Raw genomic sequence first — 8,561 nt, 5'->3', positions numbered from 1 at the left:
CCAGGAGCACTTCTTAAAATGCTAAGTGCTTCTTAAAAACTTAAACTGTGCCATTACTAGGTATATACAATACTTCCTACTTTCCCTGCCCAGCCCAGCATGGCAGAGCCGCTTGCACATCTGAGCCACACACCACCCCACTTCCAGGCACACAGCCAGTCTGCATTGCCACCAAGCAAGCCGCAGCATGCTGCTTACAAACCCCATCCAAATGCTCAGTTTCCCAAAAGAATCAGAGTTCGTGCCAGCAGCATGGCCCATGGCTGGGAAGCTGCCTTTTTTGAAACTGCTTGGCTGTTACTGCTGAATCAGTAAGACCTTTCTTAAAGGAGCCATGCCTCTGCTTGCTTTAGCAAATAGAGCCCACCCAAGAAAATGCTGCTACCTAACCGTGCTTAACTCTGTTCTTTGTGTCTAGGACTACTTTTTAAGCTTTCTTAGGTTTTTATGTGGATGTAGTTACCCACCTTGGTATGCCAATCTGTAGTAAGAAGGTTCCTTGTTAGTTTCCAGCTGCCCAGCTAGCTTAGACCCTAAATAATTGCACAGAAACTTTATTAAGTAAACCATTGCTTGGCCCATTTGCTCTAGCTTCTTATTGGCTAGCTCTTATATTAATTTAACCCATTTCTATTAATCAGTATATTGCCACATGGCTATGGATTACTGGGTAAAGTTCCCAATGTCTGTCTCCAGCGGCTCCATGGCTTCTCTCTGACTCCGCCCTTCTTCCTCTCAGCATTCAGTCCACTCTGCCTTGCCCTGCTATAGGTTCAAAGCAGTTTCTTTATTCATTAATAGTAATCACAACATACAGAGGGAAATCCCATATCACCTCCCCTTTTCTGTTTAAATAAAAAGAAAGGTTTTAACATTAGCATAGTAAAATTACATAAAACAGCTATCAAGCAAGAATTACAGTTATAATATTTATATCTACTTTATCTTTTATCATAACTAAGGAAACCTATAATAATAACTATCTAGTCTTCAACTCCATCAAAGACTCCAGAAGGATATAAAATATTACCTAATTAAGCAGGAAGTGCATTATAAGCAACTTTCAAAACTCGAGAACTGACAGAGACATCTTACTGCCTGGACAGTCACCCAAAGTTCTTCTGTACCATTGGGGCATCCATCTTCAGCTTATTGGCCCATAGTATCCAGCAGAATTTTTCATGAAGAAGGAAATTTCATTCACTTTCTTCTGTATCCTGCCAAATGTCTAGCAGACTCTTTGATGAAGCAGGAGCCCTGAAGATAGTCTTACTTTTAAACAAGTTCAGCAGTCATTTCTCTGTGGGTCCTGCATATCCAATTCATCAGGCAGTCCAGGCAAGAACAGTTTCTTGACCAAATGGCTAACCAACTCCATAAGGAGCCTCTTCAATGACCATCTTCCTCTTGAAGCTATTGGTGATGCCAGGAGCTGATGTGTCTCATTCTCATGAAAAGTTGCAAGTTCTTAAAACATTTTAAATGCTGTATTCTGTAGTCTTTGAAAGGTTTGAAGAATGCCTATCGATCTGAAATATATCTCTGTACATCTAGAAAATCTAACTAACATGATTACAAGCTTGACTATTAAAGATGACTATCTATTAACCTGTATTTCTTAATTATACATTACATTTTTAAATGAGCTACACAATCACAATACCTTAATCAAAAGCAGAAATATACATATAACAAGACTGATCTTAAATTTGTATCAACAAACCAAGATTCATGCCAATGCAAATCTCTATAGCATATCCCCCTTTAAATGTAATCAAACATTTATAGACAATATTTGGTAATATGGGCATATTTTTGTCCTTTCTTCCTACTGTTTGTTGGGCAAAATAATTTTTGAGGGGTGTTCAAGGAGAACTTTCAGGGGGTCTTGGGCCATCAAATCATATTACTCTGGAATAATTCCACAGGTTCTTATTCTCTGTGGAAACAAAAGAAGAACCTCTTTTCCAAAGCAACATATCTTTAGACCCAAATTCTGAAGTCAAGATACCTTTATAATATACATGCTAGTTTAGCTTAGCAGCCCATACAATGAAATGTCTCTCTGTACTAAGCTCTTTCACAGTCAAAAAATTAAAAGAAAACAAATAATATACATAATCCAGACTCTCTGTGAATTTCCTATCTTTGTGTGGCTTATTTTTCTTTACTTCTTTTAATCTATGATTGTCTGTACTGTCTCTTTAAAGGCTTTATCCTTTTTTAACCATTTAGTTCTTTTTATTATTCTCTATACTCTTTTTCTTCTCTCTCCCAAGCCTATGTACATTTATCCAACACTGTGACCCATTTAGAGGTCTTTTATGTCCTAATCTATCCTAGTGTTTTTCTGTAATTCTTTACTATCCAGGAGCACTTCTTAAAATGCTAAGTGCTTCTTAAAAACTTAAACTGTGCCATTACTAGGTATATACAATACTTCCTACTTTCCCTGCCCAGCCCAGCATGGCAGAGCCGCTTGCACATCTGAGCCACACACCNTAGCTGGGCATTCTAAAGTATATTATTCACTGTATTGGACTAGTTTTGGGTCTTTGACTTTATTGTTATTTAGTGCAAAAGGAAGATTCTCTGATGAGGGTTGAGAGATCTCTATTCTGTGGGTATAATAACAAGTCATTAGGAGCAAGTTTAACACTGTGCCCATTTAGTAGAACAATAGTAGCAGTTTCTCTCTTAGGACTATGACCTGTCTAATCACAGGATCTTGGACCTGAAATTAGTGACAGGTATGAATTTCAACTTATGGAGTGGGCCTTAGTTTCATTCAGAAAGTGCTTGGTTATTCCCATGATTTTCTTGCCACCATAGGACCAGTGAGCATGTCTTGCCTGGCCAATTGTTATCATAACTCACGGTGTTCATAGTTGGGGTAGGATTGGTGATTATACTTCTCTAGTAGTGCACAGAGTACCTTCTATCGCATCTGAAATTATCCAGAAGGAGTGGGGCTTCTAGAAAATACCAGCTTGAGTTCTTTGTATTCTGTTACTCTAGTATGTGGTTCTATCAGCAATAGTGTCTGCCACCAAATTCTGGAAGGTAAACAAAAGCATTGTCAATAGCCTGTAATATCTGGGTGTCCAGAAGAATCTCAGAGGCCAACAACTCCAAATATACAAATGGAAAACATGTCAAGAAAGAAATCAGGAAAACAAATCCACTCACAATAGTCTCAAAAATATCTTGGAACAAATCTAACCAAGAAAGTGTAAATATCATACAATGAACATTTAATACACTGAAAAGAGAAACTGAAGAAGCTAGCAGGACATGGAAAGGCTTCTTATGTTCATGAATTGGTGGGATTATTATTGATAAGATAGCCATTTTACCAAAGAAACCATCTATAGATTCATTGCCCTCCATCAAAATTCCTGTCTTTACATAAATTGAAAAACAACCAATCTTCATATGAATTCCCAAAGACCCAGGATAGCCAAAACAATATTGAACAATAAAAGCCCTGTGGGAAGTATCACCCTTCCAGATTTCAAGTTAATAGTCCAGAGCTATAGTAATATGAGCAACGTGGTACTGGCATTAAAACAGATGCACTAACCAATGGAACAGAAGTGAATATGCTGAAATAAGAACATGCATTTAAAGCTATTATATTTTTGACAAAGAAGCCGACGGTATACATGGGCGAAAAGTCAGCACCTTCCTACAGATAATGCTATGCAAACTTAATACCTGCATGTAGCAAATGAAACTAGATTGCTATGTCCCACCCTACACAAAACTCAGCTACAGATGGATCAACATAAGAACGGATTAGTCCACCATTCTAAGATGAGTTTTTCTCACAGTCTCAGAGCACACAGAGTATAACCAAATTCTTCTGATTCTTCCCCCAAAATTACCCACAATGCTTGTCTCACAGTATTGTAAGCCTTCTCTAGCATTCTCTTACAAATTTTCCCATTAGGCAATTCTAAAAGTCCTTCCAACCTTTGAAGAGTAATTATTTCATTCTTCGTAACAGTTTTCCCTCGACATTATCTTCAAGCTGCTATAAGGAAACACAGGAAGCAGTTAACTGATAAAGATGATATTTATACAACCTATACATTTAGGTTCATTTCTTAGTTCCCAGTTAGTAACCAAAGAAACAAAGGTGGGAAACTTAATGGAGTAGCAACACAAAAGGACAGATTACATGTGAATCTAACATCATTGTCATCATCTGAAAAGAAAAAATCATTTTCATTTGGAAAACAAATAGCCCAGTGATTCTTCACTATCCTCATTGTTCTAGTGTCTTCCATGACAATTAATTAAAGGACATTTTGCCTTTAAAAAATATTTTTTATTCTGTGTGTGAGTACCAGCATGTATGTATGTGCACTGTGTGTATGCAGGTGCCTGTGGAGGCCAGAAGAGGGAATCAGATTCCCTGGTACAGGAGTTCAGCTCATGAGCTGTCATATGGTGCTGAGAATCAAACCCAGGTCCTCTACAAGAGCAATAAGTGCATTAGCCACTGAGCCATCTCTCCAGCTTGGGCATTTTGCTTCTTGTCATACTCTGTACACTCATGCTGTGTGTCATTTTTAAAATATGGCCCCTATCTATACCTTCCTGATATTTATGTCCTTCCAGTGTAACTTTGAAACTCTTCCCCTCAAGGTGAGGCATATGTTTGTCCTTGGAGTCCTGACTTGCCTCCGCTGATAAAGGAATTCGTGCTGGTTCCAAGTGGTGCCCCCAGAGCCTCTCATTTATTCTCATTCTCTTGGATCCTGCCACATGGCCATGAGAACTGCCTGAGTGAACTCTGCCACATGGTACCTCAATACCTGTATCTTCTCAGCCCACAGCAAGCCCTTAGCATGAGTGACTCCAGTTACACTTAGAAAGACATGACCCAAATTGTAGACAGCAAATAATTTGTTGTTTGAGGCATTGCAGTTTGAGAATGTTTATTTTAAACCAATTGCTGACACATTTACTTCCGGTTCTAATCCATTAATCATTTGTGTATTGAATCTGAAAATCCCAGAAAGCAAAACCAGGTACTCTTGTATCCAAAATGGGCAATAGAAAAAAAAATATGCATAGCTCAACCTGGTGGCATGTAGTCACCATACATGGAAGTTTTTGACCCAAAACATATGACTTGAGAGATCACTATTTAACGGGCCCCAGACCTTATTAGGCACCAGACCTTAGCACAACTGACTCATTGGAATTACCATCCAGGCTGTAAAACTAAACACATGCACACCACCACCTGCCAAAACTAAAAGAAAGGCCTAATCCATCAAAGTCCATAATTCTGGGAAAGTCTCACAATGTACTAACCTTTCTTTTTGGTTTCTATAGTTCTGCTTTTGGCCATTTTTTTCTTGCTAACTGTAGTATGTCAACCCAGGACATGGTTTTTGTGTTTAAAAGCTCACCCTGAAAAAGGTTCAAGGGCTATTCTGGAATCTTGAGCAACCAGTTTAGTCACCAGCTGACTAATAAACACTTGCTGTTGACTTAATCCCATGTTTGAACAGTCTTCTCTAGTGAATATGCCACAACATTTCTGGAGGCCCCAGCGAGATCCCAGAGACCAGACAGACCTCAAGATCCTGGGTATTAGAGGGTGCTCAATCTGGATATTCCAGGTCCCCAGGACTACCTAATTGCTGCTTAGTGCTTCAGAGTGGTCTAACACCTCCACCCAAGAAGGAAACATATTAGAAAGTTGCCAGGTCTGTCACCTCAGTAGGTAAGTCTGGTTAAGGTGCCTTCTACTTGGACACATAGGAGGGATCAGGCACAGCTACTGATCCAGTGTCCAGAATCCATGTGAGATGTCAATGGATCCTTCTGTCCAGGTGTATGACTGTGTGGTGGCCACCCCTGGTTGTCTTTACTGTGTCTCTGTATGTCTTTCTATAGGTTTCTGTCAGTTCTGTTTTCCTGTATTGACCAGTGGTTTTCTTTGGTGTGAGAAACCTCTGGCTTAAGACCTGTGCCCCATCCCATTGGGGACCAGAATCCTTTTGACTCTGCCAGATCACACAGAGAAACAAAAAAAAAAAAACAAACAAACAAAAAAAAAAAAAGAAAGGAATAAAAAGAAGGAGAAACAAATAAACTAACAAACAACAACAACAAAAACCCTTCACCTGTCCCACTCCAGGAGCAGCAGTGCTTGCTTGTTTTGTTGATTGACTCCTGCTCACATCAGGGCTGGTCCCTGTGTAAAGGTGGGGAGGGGCTGGGCCTTTCATCCAGAGCCCCTACCTCCTCTCCCCTGCTCCTCTATCTAAGCAAAAGCACACAGAGGGAGTGGGAAATTGCTCCCTGGGTGAGCATTTCCTCTGCTCTCTGCCTGCTCTAAGCAGCCCCAGGGAAGGGGAAAAGTTTCCCTAGGCTGAGCCCAAAGGAAAAGAGAACATTCTATTCCTTTCTCTTTCATAATTAACGTCTCATTTTCAGCCAGTGATGTGTAAAACCTACGATTCTCTGAAGAAAAACAAACAAACAAAAACAAATAAACAAAAAAAAACCACCTCTGGGTTATGCAGGGGGATTGCTGTTAGAGGACCAGCTTGGACAGAACAAATTTTCCTTTCTGTTCAGGGAGACTTTAAACAATTTCACTAGGTATTTTTTAGAAAGATTAAACACAGCGGCTAAAAACATTTCTTTTGCCATCCATTTGGCCCAAGATATTAGAAAAAAAAAGGTATAAAAGTTTAAAAAACTTAAAGGTAAAGCAGGTTCCAGTTGCTTGAGGTAGCTTGAAGGGTGTTTAGCAACACAGAACTGATAGGAACAAGACCTTTTGTATAAACTAAAAGCCACCATCCCCTTCTGTAATGATGAGACACGGTTAGATTTACAGATACCCAGCAAAATCTTGGTGTTTTGTCCTCTGTGAGGAGAAACTATCACCCGCACCCCCAGGACTGGCCCATGCCAAGCTCCTATAATTGTTCAACTAACTAGTTCAGCTATTTCTGTCAAATAAACAATACCCATGACCCTGGAAGCAAAAGGGGAAATTGTAGTCCATATTGCCTTGCTTGAAGAGACAGGCATCTGGTGCCCTGCCAGTCACCCTGAAATACACCTCTTCTGTCTGGGAAAGAATCTGTTACCCCTGCTTCTCATGATTCTTCCAAAGAAGCAGGTGTACACTGTCTTGGACACGAAAGATGTGTTTTTCAGCCTCCCATTGGCAGAGGTGAGTTGACCCATTTTTGCTTTTAAATGGACAGAGCCAGTGGGATGTTCTAGCGGGCAACATACTTGGACCAGGTTGCCCCCCAGGATTTAAAGACACTAAATGCAGACTTCCTTCCCTTCTGTCAGAGGCTTCAAGGAAAAACAGATTATAAAGGGGCCACAGAGGGACTTATGCAGGAGGTACAGATCTTGGGCTACAAAATGTCGGCTAAGAAAGCCCAACTTTGTAGAAGGCTACCTATCTCGGCTGCCAGCTGAAGGGAGGCAACAGCAGACTGTCTCAGAGTAGGATTGCTGCCATCCTTCAGATCCCAACTGCAAAGACTAAGAGACAGATGCAAGAGTTCCTAGGTGCAGCTGGATATTGCTGCCTCTGGATATCAGAGTTTGTAAAAACAACAGTGTCTCTATGCACCAGCAAAAAGGAGGACTTGGATCCCCTAGTCTGGACTGAGACTAAACAAAAGGCATTTGAGGCTTTAAAAACATTCCTGACTTCTACTCCAGTCCTAGAATTTCCAGACAAAGGGAGTTTTAACCAAAACTTTGGGGCCATGAAAATGCCCTACGGTGACTGGACTCTGTGCTGGCTGGTTTTGTGCATCAACTTGGCACAAGCTAGAATCATCAGAACCAAAGGAGCCTCAGTTGAGGAAATGCCTCCATGAGATCCAGCTGTAAGGTTTTTTTCAATTAGTGTTCAAAGGAGTAGGGTCTATCCCATGGTGGGTGGTGCCATCCCTGGGCTGGTGGTCCTGGGTCTTATAAAAACGCAGGCTGAGCAAGTCATGGAGAACGAGCCAGTAACCAGATGGCCTTTGCCTCAGCTTCTGCCTCCAGGATTTGGCCCTGTTTGAGTTCCTGTCCTGACTTCCTTTAATAATGAACAGCAATATGGAAGGGTAAGCCAAATAAACCCTTTTCTCCCCAACTGGCTTTATGGTGATGGTATTTCATTGCAGCAACAGAAACCCTAACTAAGACAGACCCTGTAAGGCACAGGACGGCCCACCTGTCTAAGAGCTATGATGGTAACTAATGGTTTAATGAACCCTCTGGCTTAATGACACAGGTGCTCATCCATGACTGTAAGGAGATGAAAGATGAAACCAGGTACATGGGAGCTGCATTCAGTACTTTAACCGAAATGATTTAGGCCCAAACCAGGAACCTCTTCCCAGAGAGCAGAAGTGATCCATCTGACCCAGGTTCTCATGTGCGTGTGGTAGTTTGAATGTAGCTGTTCCACGTTACTATTAGGAGGTGTGGCTTTGCTAGAGTGGATGTGGCCTTGTTAGAGGAAGTGTGTCACTGTGTGGGTGGGCTTTGAAGTCTCATATATGCTCAAA

At 40.9% G+C, this 8,561-nt stretch overlaps 1 long non-coding RNA gene across 1 annotated transcript; it reads left to right on the top strand.

The window, feature by feature from the left end:
- The first annotated feature begins 5,319 nt into the window (after positions 1–5,319).
- Positions 5,320–8,352, top strand: LOC126514294 (uncharacterized). Its single transcript, XR_007595548.1, has 3 exons — positions 5,320–5,743; positions 8,040–8,114; positions 8,285–8,352. It is a non-coding gene; the product is annotated as an uncharacterized lncRNA (long non-coding RNA).
- The last annotated feature ends 209 nt before the right edge of the window (positions 8,353–8,561 follow it).

This window comes from Alexandromys fortis, unplaced genomic scaffold, assembly GCF_014885135.2.
Source record: "Alexandromys fortis isolate MF-2015 unplaced genomic scaffold, M_Fortis_MF-2015_v1.1 scaffold_139, whole genome shotgun sequence".
NCBI classification, from domain to species: domain Eukaryota; kingdom Metazoa; phylum Chordata; class Mammalia; order Rodentia; family Cricetidae; genus Alexandromys; species Alexandromys fortis.
Note: the sequence above shows the minus strand (reverse complement) of the source record. Positions and strands in the feature narration are given on the sequence as shown.